Source organism: Podarcis melisellensis (assembly GCF_964234715.1).
Source record: "Podarcis melisellensis genome assembly, chromosome: 6".
Taxonomy (NCBI): Eukaryota; Metazoa; Chordata; class Lepidosauria; order Squamata; family Lacertidae; genus Podarcis; species Podarcis melisellensis.
The window spans coordinates 58,690,213-58,707,705 of record NC_138538.1 but is presented as its reverse complement, the minus strand read 5'-3'; positions in this window follow the sequence as shown (position 1 = coordinate 58,707,705).

Below are 17,493 nucleotides of genomic sequence, written 5' to 3'. Positions count from 1 at the left end.
AAACCATGTTGCAGATGATCTATTTGTGGTAGTTTGATGACCTGTTTGCAAATTAAGTCCCTATCTGGAAGCACCCTGGGTTTTTATATTCTATTCTGGACACAATCCAGCAAATGTTAACCATAACTACCTTCCATTGAAATTCATGGGCCATTTAAGTTAGTCATTATGACTAAGTCCCATTCTGTTTCTTTCAGTAGAGGCTTCCAGATGACCTGTTTATTGAGCATTCATCTTGATCTGCTAGCAGAGAGGTTAGCGAACACTGGCTATTTAAATCATTCTGATTTGTTTGCAGGGAGGTCAGACAATGTAGGGTCAAAGCAAGTGCTATCCCACACTTCTCCCCCACCATTTCCTGTATCTCAAAAAGTCTGATCTTTTGGGGGAAGCAGGTTTGTTGCACAAGACCTCCCAATATTTCAGGAAAAGACCTCTTATGCAAAAATTTCAGGAAAAGACCTCTTATACCATTTATACCTTCCAGTTGGAGTTATGCTTGATTGCTTTGTTTCTCGCTCCCCCCACCCCAATCTAAAATTCTACCACCATTACAGTGATTCTGCTGAAAATATAGATAATATATCCTAAGACATATCACCCACAAAGGCTCTATATTTCTCCAACAGATGCTGGAAAGAGCGGGGAATAAAATAGTTCACTCTGGTCTCTTTTTTTGCACGTGCTGCCATTTGAGCTGGACTCCTTTGTTATCTACCCATATGTTAGCTGGGATTATTCTTCTCTATTCATGCCTCACAATCTTTTAATGGATTTAGGGCACAGCCCTTAAAAATGCATAAGTGGGACAGGCATCGCATGATTTTGCTATGGATATTTTATGAGCAAGTCTGGGTGCATGCTGTGTTCTCGAAACAAAAGACCAGATGATCCACTGCTGGACCAGAATGCATATTAGCATGGACTGTATGCAAGGTTTATGAAAGCTTCGGGCTACACATGGAAAAACACAACAGCCAAGGGCATGAGAAAGACTCCCTGTTCCAGCAAGTGGGTCAGCAGGCACCAGTCTGCCATATGTGCTGCCCCAAGGAGCTGTAATTCAATCGCTCAGAGAAAACAGAGATGGAAAGAAAGAAAAAAGCAGAATTCGGAAATCACAGCTTCCTCCTTACCCTCTTATTGTGTTTCAGACGGGGCTAGAATAGCACTGAACAGACGTAAATCCTTAACTTGCACCAACAGCATGGAAGATCAGATGCTGGCTTCCATCAAACTGACATCTTTCTCTGGCTGAGAGTGTTTCCCTGCTGCAAAGCTGCTAATTCAGTAACCAAATGGAGAGCAGTTGAGTAGATAGCCCTGGCCCTTGCATTTGAGGAGGGACAGGGTATGGGATAAACAACATACTTAAGTCCAATTGATGCATGAAGGGGTTACTGCCAGAGATTGAGCTGCCCTGCCAGGTTTAGCTAGGTCATTCCCTCTCATCTTGGCTGGAAGTCTCCCAGAGCAGCTCAATGGGTGAAGAGGGCTTGAGTTAGTTGCTGAAGCTCACACCGCATGGCTTTTACAAGCCATTATTGTGTGCCTATAACAATAATTTAGGAACTTTCACCACTGTAACTAAGCCAAGTTTTACTGCTTGCAGCCCTGTTCATGGAAGTATTTAATGGTCTATGTTTTATTGTGCTTAAATACTTTGTGGAAGCCACCCAGAGTGGCTGGGGCAATGCAGTCAGAGGGATGGTGATGATAATCATTATTATTATTTCTGAATGCTGTATGGAAAAGCACATGAATCTGACCTTTGGAGAGTTTGTAAGTAAACAATGATTAACTTCCCAAACATGTGGTATTTTTCTATGCTATGGGTTGAGCATTCCCTGAGAATGTGAGCCCATTAAGTATATTCTGAAAGCACGGAATATTGCCTTGTCCCTGCTTCCTACATTTCTGAGATACAGGGAGTTACTATGTGTTGTCCAAGGTGATTAAGTTGTACTGCATTGCATCCTGCTTTTTAAAGAGCTGTTGTATCTGGACATAAGAAGAGCTTGCTGGGTCAGGACAGTGGCACATCTAGTCCAGCTTCATGTTCTCACAGAGGCCAACCAGATGCTGGTGGGGAAACCTACAATCAGGACCCGAGCCCAAGAGCGTTCTCCCTTCCTGTGGTTTCCAGCAACAGGTTTCCAGAAGCATTGTTGCCTCCAACCTGCCTTGGGAACATTGTTAAGTCTGGTCTGCAGACCGCAATAATGAAAATCAGTCAATCAGTATACAGAGCTGTGTAGTACTAAGTGAGGATATATAGCTTCATTCCATTAACAGTGATTGGCAGAAGTCCTCTAGGATTTTAGACAGATGTCATTCCATGTGCAGCTGGCTGAGGTCCTTTTCAAACTTGATAGGCCACAGACTGAACCCTGAAGCTCATCCATACGAAGGGTGTGCTTTGGTGCTAAGTTTTGTCACTCTTCTGCTTCTCTTCTTATATCCCCATTGCTATCTTCAACTGCTTATCTGTGCATCGATAAGGACAGAGCCAGAGCTGATGCTAATAAATCCATAGATTTCACATACACATGAAACTCAAAGCACTCTAGGCTGTCAGCCCAAATTAATCTCTAAATTCAAACGCTTTTGGAGATAATGAGATCCATTTCTGCTTATTGGTAATAAATAACATCTGCAGTTTGTGTTTATGTGGGGCCTTTCAGATGTACAAAGGTCAGTAATAATAAATATCTAAATGCTAATGTGCAACTCATGTTCTAAGAGGAAACATATGAATTGGGAAAATCATAAGCAAGTCCACAATCTTTTATATGTTAGAACAGAGCCACAAGAGAGCCTTTCAGCACTGTATGCTGCCTTATATTAGCAGACTGTATGTCCACTTGGCCCAGTATTTGCCTGGTAGGAGGGTTTCAGGCAGAGGTCTTTCGCAATCACCGGCCATCAGATCACCCTTTAACTGGAAACACCAGAGCTGGAATCTGGGACCCTTCAGCATGCAGATAATGCACCCTTACCACATATTTTGTAAATTTTCTTTTCCATTTATTGGTCACAATTCACACCACTTCCTTCAAAGTGTAGCATAGAACAGAGAAATGTTTCATTCCCTGCACCCGCCCCGGCCCCCGGATGCTGCAACCCATTGTTTCTAACAAAATGCAGTCCTTTTCCAAATGGTTCGTTCATTGCTATTGTGATACTGGGTTGAGGAAGCACATCACAAGTTCTTGTTGGATACTGTGTATCAGATCGTTAGGACCCCTCCAGACTGGTGGGGTTTTTTGCAGGTGAATTCTGCAACGTGTCACTGATGGAATATTAGTACATTGGTGGCGGCTTTAAAGCAACATGATTAAGCAGTAAATACAGTGGTACCTCGGGTTAAGAACTTAATTTGTTCCGGAGGTCCGTTCTTAACCTGAAACTGTTCTTAACCCGAGGGACCACTTTAACTAATGGGGCCTCCCACCACCACCACCGCGCAATTTCTGTTCTCATCCTGAAGCAAAGTTCTTAACATGAGGGTTAGCAGAGTCTGTAACTTGAAGCGTCTGTAACCTGAAGCATCTGTAACCCGAGGTACCACTGTATCTAAACAAAAAGTGAAATATACACAAAACAAAAATATAGCAGTGGAATTAAGCTATATATCTATAGAAAATCACATGACTATTACAGAAAAAGCATCATCACATGGAATAATTAAAAAACCATATAGTCATGCCCACTCATTCAACTCATTGAACCCATCACATCACTCCATCCACTCAATTCTTACTTCAGCAAAGGACTCAAAAATTTAACAACCTATAACCATGTATAAATCCAACAGGTGGAAAGCCAAAAAATCAACCAGTCCCTTCTCATCTCTCCCCCTCTTCCCAACTCTCACCTAGGGAGACGAAGCACAGGAGGTCAAGCACAGCCACCAACAAATGTGAGCCTCAAAATTTTGCAGGGAGTATTTCAGTCAATCAAATCCAAACCAAACATTTCTCTCTTATAAGAGCAATAATGCTCCAAGAACAACAAACTGAAAACAGGACAAATCCTAGTAGGACTAATATTACACACCCTTTGGCTAAACACCTTATTAGATATCAGTTGCAATAGAAACTTTATTATTATTATTTTACTTTTGCTGACTTTCACCAATGCTGTCCATGGGCTGAACTGGATGCATGAACACCACCCCTTGCCAAATTCTGAGTTGAGTGATAAGGAGGATCATTTTGGCTGCAGGTGTAGGTGTTATGGCATGGTTGGCAGAAGAAATTGCCCAGCTCAGTGATTATCTACAGGAGAGGCCTTTGGTTCATGCCTTTGTGCAAGCAGATCCCAGGTAAGTATCTGCAAATGGGTGACAGCAGCCCCCCAGGTGTTTCCCATAGAACTTCAGCCCTCCCCAATGCTCCTGTCAAAACAAAAAAATTCCTTCCAGTAGCACCTTAAAGACCAACTAAGTTAGTTCTTGGTATGAGCTTTCGTGTGCATGCACACTTCTTCAGATACACTTCTTCAGGTATCTGAAGAAGTGTGCATGCACACGAAAGCTCATACCAAGAACTAACTTAGTTGGTCTTTAAGGTGCTACTGGAAGGAATTTTTTTTGTTTTGACTATGGCAGACCAACACAGCTACCTATCTGTAACCAATGCTCCTGGTTATGCTTGCCCCAGGACTTTGCCCCCAGAGTCTTATGAAGAACATTTTCTTCTTCTGTTCAGGCGCCAGGCTAAGACAGGGCTTTGGATCCTAATACAAGGTCTCTGAATTAGCCCAACTGTTCCCCCTCCCCCCCCACACTTCAGCCCTCAGATCCCATTAAAAGCTGCAGTCTTCTGAAATCTCTCTCTCTCACCCCATTATCTAAGTGCCAGATCTCAGTTTTGCTAATAGTTTCACACATTTTTATCACTGTCATTCCTGATCCTGCACAGATGCTGCATATTAGCATTGAGATTAGGAATGTAGGAGTCCTTCCTCCTCCACACTCCATATGTCTTGCTTGTTTTGGTGTGTGTGGTTTTTTTCTCCAAGGAGTTGTTATTTGATTGCTGGTGTCCCTTTTACAAACTCTAGTGTTTATCTGAAGACACAGGAGACTTTCCCAAAAATTAACAGAAAGACTACCAAGAGCTTGGAAACAAAGCCCATAAATACCTACTTAAGTTCTCAGGCAGGACAATTAAAAACTCAACAGCTGGGAGTAAAAATGCTCAGACATGTTAGGTTTGTCAGCTCTTAACATAAGCTTGCAACTCCCTCTTAGAGCCTCAGCTGGAGCCCAACTGCAGCAACAAGCAAGCAGCCTCCAGTTTCAGAGGCCTTTTAATAAAATCTTATTACAAAATTGGCTACCTTCCAGTTTTGTTGCATATATGTTCAAAAAAAGCAGTTATGCTCCTTTCTTAAAGGCTTCCATCCTCTCTGTTTACTTAAAATATCACACATTAATTCAGGAATGTTTACCCATCAGAAGTTGAAATATGATTTGATGGGTGCCCTTTCCCCTTTAAGGTGGCCCCTTCTTGCAAAAGGATGTCCTGTGTTTCAGGACACAGAGCCTCCCCATGCGAAATAACCATCTCTGCTATTGTATTTAATTTTACGACGTACACGGATTCACAGTTTCCCTTACCTTTGAACTACTCTAAATTGATTTAGGTCTTGTTACACTGACCTCTGCCATGTATGCCTCACAGCATCCAATCAAAAAGTATTTAATGTTATTCTGCACAGTAGCCTTTATCGCATAGGATGGGGCAGGTGGGATTTCTTCTACCGATTGTCTTTGTGACATTGGGATATAGACGGAGCCACAACAAAAATTTCCTTCCTTGATGGCTCCCACAGGACCAGTCAAATGCCATCTTGCCTTGAGGGGAAGAGAGAGAGGAGGCAAAAGAGCCTGCTCAGCTGCCCTCCCTTCCATTTAGATATATGGCATGAGATGCAGGGCATGTGGGCGTGGCTTGGCAAAAATGGCCTCATGAGCCTATCGGGGAGGCCCACAGCCTGGAGGTTACCCCACCTTTGCTCCAGCTTCTAGTGTTCCAGCTGAGGTGACCCTGCTTTCTCCCAGCTGCCACCACAGGGCCACTTAAGGACCATCTTGCCTCGAGGGGGAAAGATTGAACTTTCATAGTGTTTCTTTACTATTTTATTATAGGGCTTTATTATCTGTATTTATCCGTACTGGTGCCCGCCCTGTGGAATGCCCTCCCACCAGATGCCAAAGAGAAAAATAACTACCAAACTTTTAGAAGACATGTAAAGGCAGCCCTGTTTAGGGAAGCTTTTAATGTTTAATAGGTTATTGTATTTTAGTGTTTTGTTGGAAGCCGCCCAGAGTGGCTGGGAGGACCCAGCCAGATGAGCGGGGTATAAATTATTATTATTATTATTATTATTATTATTATTATTATTATTATTAATGTTCAGTTGTATTTATTTATTTATATACCTACCTACCTGTTCGACAGTGGAACAGACTTCTTTGGGAGGATGTGGAGTTCCCCTCATTGGAGGTTTTTAAGCAGAGGTTGGATGGCCATCTGTCATGGATTCCTGCATTGCAGGGGGTTGGACTAGATGACCCTACAATTATATGATTCTAATATTTTAACTAAGTTCTACTCAGAGAGGATCCATTGCAATTAATAGGCCTCAGTTACATCAATTAATTTCAGTGGGTCTATACTGAGTATGCCTTACATTGGATACAGTCCTCAGTGGTGCTACCCAATAATCCAAGTTTCTAAACCGACAATTAAAGCATTACATAAATTTTCCAGTGGTGAGATTTACCAGACCACCATTTTAATAATGAAGACTTCTCTGGAACGCGTGTATTGAAATAAGAGAGATTGTATTCAGCTGCAGCAGTCTAAGATATAAAACATTCCTTACGTTCTGTCAGTGGCCTGGCTGAACTTGTCTCTGCCTGCTTTTGGAAAACACGGCATGACATTCCTTTTTCAATACCTTTTTTTTTTTACTTTAATTTTAAACAAGTGATGGTTTGGATAATAAGAATGTGGCTAGTACGTAGTTGATCATAAGTAGATGTAGTGGAATGGTTTTTCTTTTCTGCCCTCTATTTTTTATGTTAGCACTTTAATTTCATAAGCCAGTTGGAATCCTGAGGGGAAAATTATAAAAGAAGAAGAAGAAGAATTACCCCTAAGGCCATCCCATGGACAAACTCAGAATGTTGTGTCAAAAGTGCCATTGTGTGAAATACCACTATATTATAGAATATGTCTGCTCTTTGTACATTATAAGCTAAAACAAGCAATATCATAGTGCTGAGTTCAGAGGGATCTGTGGGTCCCATTGAGATGAGTCCACAGGATGCCAGTTTTGTGCTGTAGGCATAACAACATGAAAGGATCCGAGGGTGAACAATGTCTCGATTAGGTGGCATGATGTTTCAAAGGGAGGATGTTTCAATAGCTATGCTTCAGAGAGAATTCCTTTGATGGGTCCTCTTCAACAATAGTTTGGGAACCAAAGAAACAGAGAGTGAGAGAGAGAACACGTAACATTTAGTTTCATTAATTTGCTCTGCAGATCCTTGTTCTGGCTCATCCATCATCAGCTGTTGTTTAGGAGTGCAGAGTATTATTCACATGAGTAAATCATGCCCTTGGTCAAGCCTATTCAGCTCTGATAGCTGGTGTTCATTTTTTTACCTGGACTGCTGTCATTCATTCTCACTGCACCCAATTCTTACTGACACCAGTTCTACATGAGTCACACTTTGATCCTGCCCAAGAAATCCTCGCAGCTTGAAAGTTTTTTGGTAAGGTTTAAGCACCTGCATAAACCGAACGGCAAAGTCATGCTATTACTCTCTTTGCAGCACATCAATCACACAACAAATGGCACATTGTTGCTTTTGTGCAGAACTCCCACGTGCTTATTTTCATAGCACTCATTCTTGTAGCACTCATTACTTTTTAAATGAGGAGAATTAGTTGCTCATTCACTTTAAACCCCCATCCGACCCCGAACAAAAAGCAGTTTTATTAGTTCTGAGAAAGACACCATGGCAGATTCGGTATACTCCGTTTCAGAAAATCCTCATTGTTCGGAAGTACGCTTCATGGAATTATTTTAACATTTTGTCTTTCACACAAAAACTCGTAAGTCACAACCAGCCCTCTTTTCATCTTTGAACTGAAGAGGGAATTGATCATCAGATGCCCGAAATCTTCCCCCCTCCCTTCCCATTTTTTGACCAATCTCCATCAATTAATGAGAAAAGAATTTGCATTTGAGGATTTGCAAAGGGCTGAGAAAATGTTGGTGGAATTCTTAAGGTCAGGGTGCAGTGTTACTGTTGTGCTTACCTTACTTTTGAGGTGGTCATGGGGTGTTTGTATTTCCTCTTTCAATCCTACAAATCATCTCTCATGGTCAGCATTGTGCAGCCTTTCTGGATGCCCACATTTCAATTAAAGCCTAGTTGAAGGCCTCAGGAGGTAACTCCTCCCTGGGAGATTTTTCAGATCAGGAAGTGTGGGTAGCTGGGGAGGTTGCAGAGAGCTGGATAAATGTTTACTGGAAGGAAAAACACACCGCTACCCTCAGCCACATTGCAATGGTAGGGAAACCTCAAAAGCCCACACCCAATGAAATTCTAAAAAGCAGAAAAATAGAAGCTTCCTTCAGAGGAAAAAAGACTTTTGAAAATTGGAGGACAGGGTTCAGCTCAGCACTGTTGAAAATCTCAGGTAAGATGTTACTTTGCAGGATTAAGGGGGAAAGTAAGTGAGGAATCAAACTGCCTGAATCCTTACTTCTAGAAATGTGAGGCTACCCATGTTTCCTGGCCTCTGACTGCCTATCAAGTTGCAGACACAGAGGGTGAGGTGTGTGTGAGAGTCCAAGTTGAACTGCTATGGCCTGGTCTGTTAGTCTTTTCCCTCAGGAATCTTCCTGACGTGAGGCATTTAACTCTCTCAGAATGGAACCCAAGCCTTTTCTGGTGGGGTCAGGGCCTGCTATTGTGGGTTTGACAGGTTTCATCGCTGTGTCTCAGTAGTGAGGGCATTCAGAAAATAATGTGAATATTTCTTCATGAATGTGGCTGTTCTGCTGAGCAGAAACCTGCTGGGATGGCATCAGACTAGTATGATGGAGAGTAAAGTTTGGCGTTGGAAAGGAAGAAAGAGGGAGCAGAGAATTTCCAGCTAGAATTGGGGTTGCTGCACAAGTTACTTCTGGTACTAAAGTATCTCCTGAAGGAGAGTATTCTTACCTCTGTTATGCTTTGCTTGTATATTTGTAAATGAAGTTAATATTGCAAAGAAACAGTACTGAGGAACATGCAACATAGGGGAGGTTCAGGTGACCCTGCCCCCAAGGCAGTCAGAAAACACTTGAGGAGGTCTGTGTGTGCTAGCTCCTGGCCTTGCCCACAAGTACCTGTGTATGCATGCAGAGCTCCTCAGTGCAAAGAGGATCCTCTCTTTGTGTACTTCAGTAAGTGAATAGAGCACCTTCTATGCCTAAGAAGTGGGTGGGAAGAGGGCTTAGCATGCCCACAGTGTGGGGACTAGTCTGTGCCCCCTGGCATCTACTTTGAGTACATAAAAGGGGTCAGCCATTTGTAGCTTCCCATTGTATTATGCTTAACTGTAACAGGTTCAGTGAGAGGGGTTGAGGCCCGATATTGCCAGACATTTCACATTTTGACTGCTCAAGCCTTTACGCATTCCTTTTGGCAGCCCAGTTATCATTTACAAGTTACCGTAGCTTCCGCTTGTTCAGTGAAATAGTTATGGACAACACGTCATTCCCTGTTTTGTACTACCATGTCTGAATGCTTTAACGATGACAGATCTCATGCATGTTTACCTGACAGCAGGTACTTGCTTCTGAGTGAACTTGCCGAAAACTGAGCTGAAAGCCACATCTGAAGTGGTTGGTAGCTCTTCATACAAGGATACGGCTTGAAAGAGCTATGCGCCATCTGTTCTTGAATGTTCTTTCTTACCCAAGCTGATACATGTGATTCAGATATGAGCAGCACAAAACAAGAATTGCTAAGCACTGCTGTCACAGTGATAAAGGCACGCACACAAAAATATATGTGGGGGAGTTATGCATAAAACACCAGTCATGGTATTTGTCATGCCCATTTATGTTTGCGCAAACTAAACCTGTGACCTTGCCATTGAAGATTTAAAAAACGTTCAAAGCATTGCTAGAAATGCTTTAACTGCAGTCATTTTAATTTATTCTCTTTTTAGCCCAAATTAGTGACTCAGCGTCAAAGGAAAAACCTGATTTAAACAATACTTTAGTATTACAAAAATCCATGGAAAGATAAATTAAAATGTTTCTATACTACCTCAGCATGACCACTCCTAGGACTATTCTTGGACTTCTTGCTGCCTGGAGATGGACTGGTAGTGGCAGTGGCCAGAAACTATGTGAAATGACAGGAATGGGCCTTGGATATGCCTGCTCTAGTTACCTCCAAACATGTCATGTTTAGGTGTGATGTCGTATTGTGTGTGTGTGTGTGTGTGTGTGTGTGTGTGTGAGAGAGAGAGAGAGAGAGAGAGAGAGAGAGAGAGAGAGAGAGAGTGAGTTGCAGGACCATGGATAGCTCCAAATGAACAACTTCCTCAGACAAAGGTTGAGAACAGAGGAGCTTTTTAAAGCCCTTGCCCTCCAACTGACTCTTCCAGGGTCAGCCCTATTGCAGACAACTTTAGGATCTTAAAGGGCCAAACTTCTGGCTTGAGGACGCTTCTCCCCCTCTGTTCCATTGTCTGCCTCTAGGTGCACTCCCTGTGTCGCTGGACTGGTGAGGAGCTGTAAGAAGCATTAGCTTCCTCAACAGAAGATTTCCATGAGGGTCCTGGCTATGGTCCTGCAGACCTTGGTGATCTGGGAAGTTGCTCAGTGGGCCCCCATCTATCTGCTCCAGATCTAGTGACCCCTAAATCTCCATAGGCAGACTCCGAGCCCCAAACTTGGTCTGATGATTAAGCAGGAGACTTTGCAGCTTCTGACTCTGAACGTTGATGGATAGACTCTGACGTCATGATCGAGTCTGCAAGCATTCACAGGTCTACCAGCAACACAAAATGTTTCAGTCAGATATTTCTAACTGTGCTTTCCCTCCTCATAGGCAGTGATCATTGTGAAAATGCAGGCTGGGGTTGCTTTTAATGGGTTCCTGTTGAGTTTCACAGGTTTTCAGACTTCTCAGTCCTTGAGAGGCTCAATGAGTAGAAGACCCACAATTGATCTTTGGCCTGCCAGTGGAATCCAGGGCAACAAGAAACACATTGCCATTACTCCTTCTACGATAAAGGTACATAGATGAATGAGGGCCGCTGAGTAGTAGGAAGAAAGGGATTGTAAATTAATTCAAAGGCCAAAAATGAGGGTCAAGTCATATCACCCTAAGACTTGACACTAGAATTTTCTACCCCTGACCTGGACAACCATTTCTTTAACCCTGGTTGTTACTCCCCATGTAGAAAACCAAGCCAAGGAAAAAAGAAGCAGTTGCCTGAACGATACATTTATGTACATAAACAAAGCAGCTAACTGCTTAAAACAACATATTTCATTTAAAGAGGGTTGATTTGAAATAGTTGATTTATTATTATTTTTTTAAAAAAAGATTAACAAAGAACATTTTGATCTGTTAATTTAAGGATCTATCTTCTCTCGTTATTTCATTTTCATCCTCCCCCCCTTTTTTACCCGCAATATTTTCTATCCTTATTGTGATGCATTCTTGTTTTGCTTTCTTATTTGAAATCTTAAAAAATAAAAGAACAAGTTTGTTTTTTGAGAAACAAATCAAATTAAGCAACTTGGGTCAAGACCCAAATCTGCAACATCGGTAGTAATAAATTCATAAAATGAGATGTGTGGGCAATTGGATTTCCTTGAAAGCCACATTCTCTGCCTTGCTTTTGCATTCCTTGTGTGTGAAGGCAGACTATACCTACTCATTGATGCAGGAACATTACTCCGTTCAAAGGTAGGTTCCTTTACAATTCTCTCCAGTCCTTCAAATCTGAATGCTGGAAATTAAAGTTATGTGACTTAGCTGTGGTGAATCTTCACTCAGAATCAAAAGTTGCAGGAAACACATGACATAAAAATAGCTAACTGGCTGCAAATAATAATAATAATAATAATAATAATAATAATAATAATAATAATAATTCAGTCTTGTAGTTAAATCGTATAGCATTATGCACAGCAATGACCACCATTTGCCACCATGCACAGAAGTCCCACTTGCATGTTATAAACTTGTTTGTAAGTGATGCCAGGTGAGTTTGAGCTTTGCAATTATTTCTAGCAGAAACATCCCCCCCCCACACACACACACAGAGAAATCTGTGGGTAATATATTAGGTGCTGAAAATAGTCTACTGAGTGTGTACTTCAACTGGAAGAGGTGAGTGCACCCTCTAAATTTCAAGGGTTGCCATTTTCTTTAGCCTAATCAGCCGCAGTATATGATGCTATAGAAGCCATTATAGAGGCAGTAGGTGATTATCAGAGGGACCTGGCTTTCATTTTATTTGTACAGGTGTATTGTAATGTAGCCTGTGGTGTGAACATTTTCCACTTCGTTACTCCTGGCACATGCTCAAAACCCTTCACATGTTTCACCAAATCGCTCAATTTGTTTAGTTTCAGTGTTCCATTTTTGGTGTTTGTTTAAGCATGAACCAAGTCGTAAATTAGAAAGTTGTTTGACCCTTCATAATTAAATGAGAGGTCTACTAAATACACCTTTTGTCTGGGAATTCAAAGTTTAGTCGTCTGGCTCCCTTTGCCTTAACACCTCCTTTGCTTGAAATAAACAGGCTCCACACCACCTGACAAGCAGGGCAGTGTCTTCTCAGAGTCCTGCCCACGAAGCTCAAGGGGACTTGCTCCCACCATGGCTGGGTTGCCAGCTGCAGACATTCTGAACTAGGATAGATCTGCCACAGTGATCCATGTGCTGGCATTCTTACTGCAAAGTACTCTACGGAAGCCTGCATCTGAAGATGGTTCAGAGGCTGTGGGCACCTCAGCAACTCTGTGGTGTATTAAGTCAAAATCATGCGGCACCAATTCCCTGTGACCTGCACTGGCTGCCTGTTCAGTTCCAAGCCTACTTAAAGATATTGATATTGGCTTTGGGCCCAGGTTTATTGATATAAATAGCTCAGGGCCCAAGTACTTTATGACATGCCTCTCCTGGCATGCACCAGCTTTTGAGATCTGTGGAGGGGGTCCTCCTTGTGGTCCCACCCTTGGGCACCCTCTGTATGGAACTCCTTGCCTATGCTGGTGCATCAGGAACCTCCATCATTTCAGTCTTACATCCTGCTTAAGATAAACCTTTCAAAGTCTTGAGAGCTTTGTGATGGTGTGGCAGGAGGCCTTCAAGACAGCTGATATAATAGGCGGTGTCGTCTGTTGGATGCTGTTATTTCAGCTGTGTGTGTGTGGTGTATTTTAATGCTTTTGTTTCTGAACCGCTCTGTATTTTTAAAAATGAAGCGTGGGGTAAAAATGGAACAATAAATGCATAAATAAATAAGCCCTTCCATATATTCTTGTTATTGGATTTTGTAGTTTGCAAGACATTTTGAGCCTGTTTGTGAGCAACATGGGAGTAGCTTGGGAACAACAGGATGATGATAAATAAAGGCCAGTCTCAAGCTGGAAGGGGAAGGAGAGAGATGAAACTCAGGAATAAGTGTGAGGTCACTTGTGAAATAATGATGGAATAGGCAGAAGAAGTTCACTTCAGTATATTAGCATTATTGAGAGTCACAGAGGAGTTGAAAATGGGAGGGCATATCTCCAGATACTTGAGTATTCAGTGGTTGTGCTGATATGGTTAAAATCACCAAGGGGAGCTGCTCACAGCAATGGTTCACAACACAGATATTTGGTAGAGGCAGCTACCTATGTGTATGGGTGCACACAAGAGAGCCTACAGGACAGTGAGGAAAACCGTATGTCACCATATGCACACCATTAGAGCATAGCCAAAAGAGAAAGAAATGAAAATACTAGTGTATACGAAAACTGATGCTGAATTTTGTGTTAAAAAGGTAAAGGGACCCCTGACCATTAGGTCCAGTCGTGACTGACTCTGGGGTTGCGGCGCTCATCTCGCTTTATTGGCCGAGGGAGCCGGCGTACAGCTTCCGGGTCATGTGGCCCATGACTAAGCCGCTTCTGGTGAACCAGAGCAGCGCACGGAAATACCGTTTACCTTCCCACCGGAGCAGTACCTATTTATCTACTTGCACTTTGACGTGCTTTAAAACTGCTAGGTGGGCAGGAGCTGGGACCGAGCAACGGGAGCTCACCCCATTGCAGGGATTCGAACCGCCAACCTTCTGATCGGCAAGTCCTAGGCTCTGTTGTCTAACCTTTGTGTTATCAATGATTAAATGCCCAGCTCACTGCTTCTCCTCAGTGCCAGAGACAGGCAGTCAGAACCAGGAAACATGTAGAAAGCAAGGAAATACTATTATTGCAGGTAAAACTCCAGCCTAAGCAGAAAGCCTTTATAGCCACTGGCCAGCTTGGATGGATGGAGTCACTCCAGCACCTTGGAGGGGTGGTCACTTCCAACCTGCAGCTCCTCATGCAGAACAGCTTTACAGGCTTTCCAAATCTAGTCTAGGCAACTCAACCAAAAAGCACCTGGCCAACTATTTTCTCTGCACTTGTTCTTCTAGCTGGTGCAAGAATGTAATTCCGAGACAGTGCTGTATCTGTGCATTTGGTTCAGTTGCTTTAGAGTGGTCTTACCTTGTGCAAGATGGTGCCACTGAAGAATAATCACTCTAGCAAACTTGTGTGCAGGAGATAGGAATGGTGCCATCTTGGAAGTAATTCCGAACATGTATGTTCTTATGGTTCCTTTGTATGGTGCAGGGGATAACTTGTTTGAAAATCTATCATTTGTGGTGAAGCTACCTCCACAATGATGAGGAGCAGGAGAAGACTACAGTTTACTCTCATGAATGAAGTCCTAGTCAAAGAGTCAGGCATTGGAATGCTCCCGTAGACATTCTACTACTTACTAACTTTCATTTGTAATGGGTGGTACATTTTCCTTTTAATATTAAAAGATACCTACAGCTTGATTGGAAAGGAGGACTAAAAAGAGAGGTAGAAGAGGAGCCCAATGGAGAAGTTAAAAAAGCTCAAAACCTCAGCAAAATGTTCCAAACCCTGCGTATTCATGTAGCCTCAGCATTAAGCCGCCCCACTGTGGCTTGTTACCACAGAAACAGAGCAACAAATATTTGGAACTATGTAACACCTTCCACCAAAATTCCAGACAAGAATATTTTGGAAAGCACTGCTGTCAATCAGATCACTCCTGTTCATTGAATGGAAGCTTTGTGGGGCTGTTGTCTGCTCATGCCATGGCTTAAAAATGGAGAGCTCCCTCCCTACAGAACTCTTTGTTATTGCTAGGGAATCTATTTGTTCTGCGGCTATTTCCCAAACTGACAAGGCAATGTGAACGAACCTCTTGGAATGCCCAAAGTAAAGAATAAAACATGTTTGTATAGTTCATATTTTCCCCATAGCTGATTTGCTCCGCACTGGCAGTTTCTCAAACCATTTCACTTCAGGTGCCATGTGATCAATCTGGCTGCCTTCCAATGTTTTCTTTTCATCTCAAAAGTCATGGCCAAAGGTTATTTTTAATCTTACTGTGATAACCTGATCAGTCTCTTTATTATACCATCAGGGAGGGGTTGCTGTACGCTGCCAGGTATTTTTTACCTGAGGCTCCCCATCTGTCTAAATTTATAGTCCTGGGTGGGAGGCTGGAACCTATAACAGGTGCTGCTTTTGTCAAAATTGAAATTGCATCCTCTGATCTGTCCCTTCTCCTCCAGGCCACCTTAGCTGCACTCTCCTTAAATGGGAAAAGGATGCCGAAGCATTTCTCTTCATTTTGATGCTGAACTGGATCCTGGGCCCCAATAAAACTATGTTTTATTACCCACATGATCCTAGCCATTATGATATCACTACAGTTAGCCATGCCTTAGTAACAGGTCAGCTTGGTCACTGTAATGTGTTATAAAAGGGTCTGCCTCCAAAAAGTCTTCAGAAACTCCAACTCTTTCTAGCACTTTGCAGCCAGATTGTGCACTTGGTTCTGCTTTAATGAGCATGTTTCACCTGACTGTAAATAACTTCCTTGACATCCACTTTATTTCCAGACAGTCTGAAGGGTTGGTTTCCCCCAATAAAACCCTACATCCTCTGGCACCAAAGAATTTTAAGGACCGCACAGAGGAACTTGCCACTGAGCTGAGACCTTCATTTAGAGCAGTGTTTCCCAAACTTGGGTCTTCTTCTGTTGGACTACAACTCCCATGATCCCTAGCTAGAAAAGCCAGCGCTCATAGATGATGGAAATTGTAGTTCAAAAACAGCTGGAGACCCAAGTTTGAGAAACACTGGTTTAGAGGCCTTTATCTGAATGGTCTTGTTTTTAAAGTTAAACGAGTGGCTACTGGAGAAAATAGCATTTTCTGAGGTTGTGCCCTATTGTGGAACCTTCTCACCACAAATAATGTTGTTCGGATATCATCTTTGCTATCTTTCAGCCATCGGGTAAAGTCTTTTCAGTTAGCTTGTGCTTTTGGTGGTTCATCAAGTTCTTTAATATGAATGGTTTTTATGTTTTCTTTTGAACTGGGTTATATTTGGGGCTGTATGTTTACTTTCATGTGTTGGATCTCCCTCTAATATCCTCTGCAGTCGAGTGCAATTAGCAGTAGTCAGTATGAAGAAATTATGAAATAAACCAGGGGTAGACAGTGTGGTACACACCAAATGTTGTTGACTTGCAGCTACTTTCATCCCTGACTCTTGGCCATGCTGGCTGGGTCTGATGGGAATGTGAGTCCAATAATATCTGGAGGACATCATATTGGCTATGCATGAATCACCAACATAGTGTCTCTCCCAGCTGCTTATGCTCTTAGCAGAGATGGATAGATTTGCACATAGTTCTTCCATCTCAGTTGCAACAATTAATCTCAGATACATAAGAAAAACCTGGTTGTCTGCTTTTAATATCCTACCCACCAGCTAGCTTCTCACTGTTGCAGAGGCACTGCCCTATGCCCTGTGAAGGAAGAGCAGAATACTACTAAAACTACTAGTAGTATTAGTACCAATAATAATAGGAGCTGGACTTTTTTTGTGGCACAGCATTCCTGCTAAAAATATGACAGGCACCCACTACCTGCATTTTCTGGAAACAACTGAAGACATTTCTGTTCTAACAAGCTTTCCCAGTTGGGTGAATGGGTCTCTACTTCTGTTTTTAAATTTATCTGCTGTTGTTTTCTGTGTTGTTTTAAACTGTTTAAACTGCTGTTTTTATTGTATTTTGGACATTGTTTTGAGACAGGTGTGCGAAAGGCTATTAAATGATAATGATAGTGATAATGACGATGATGATGATGT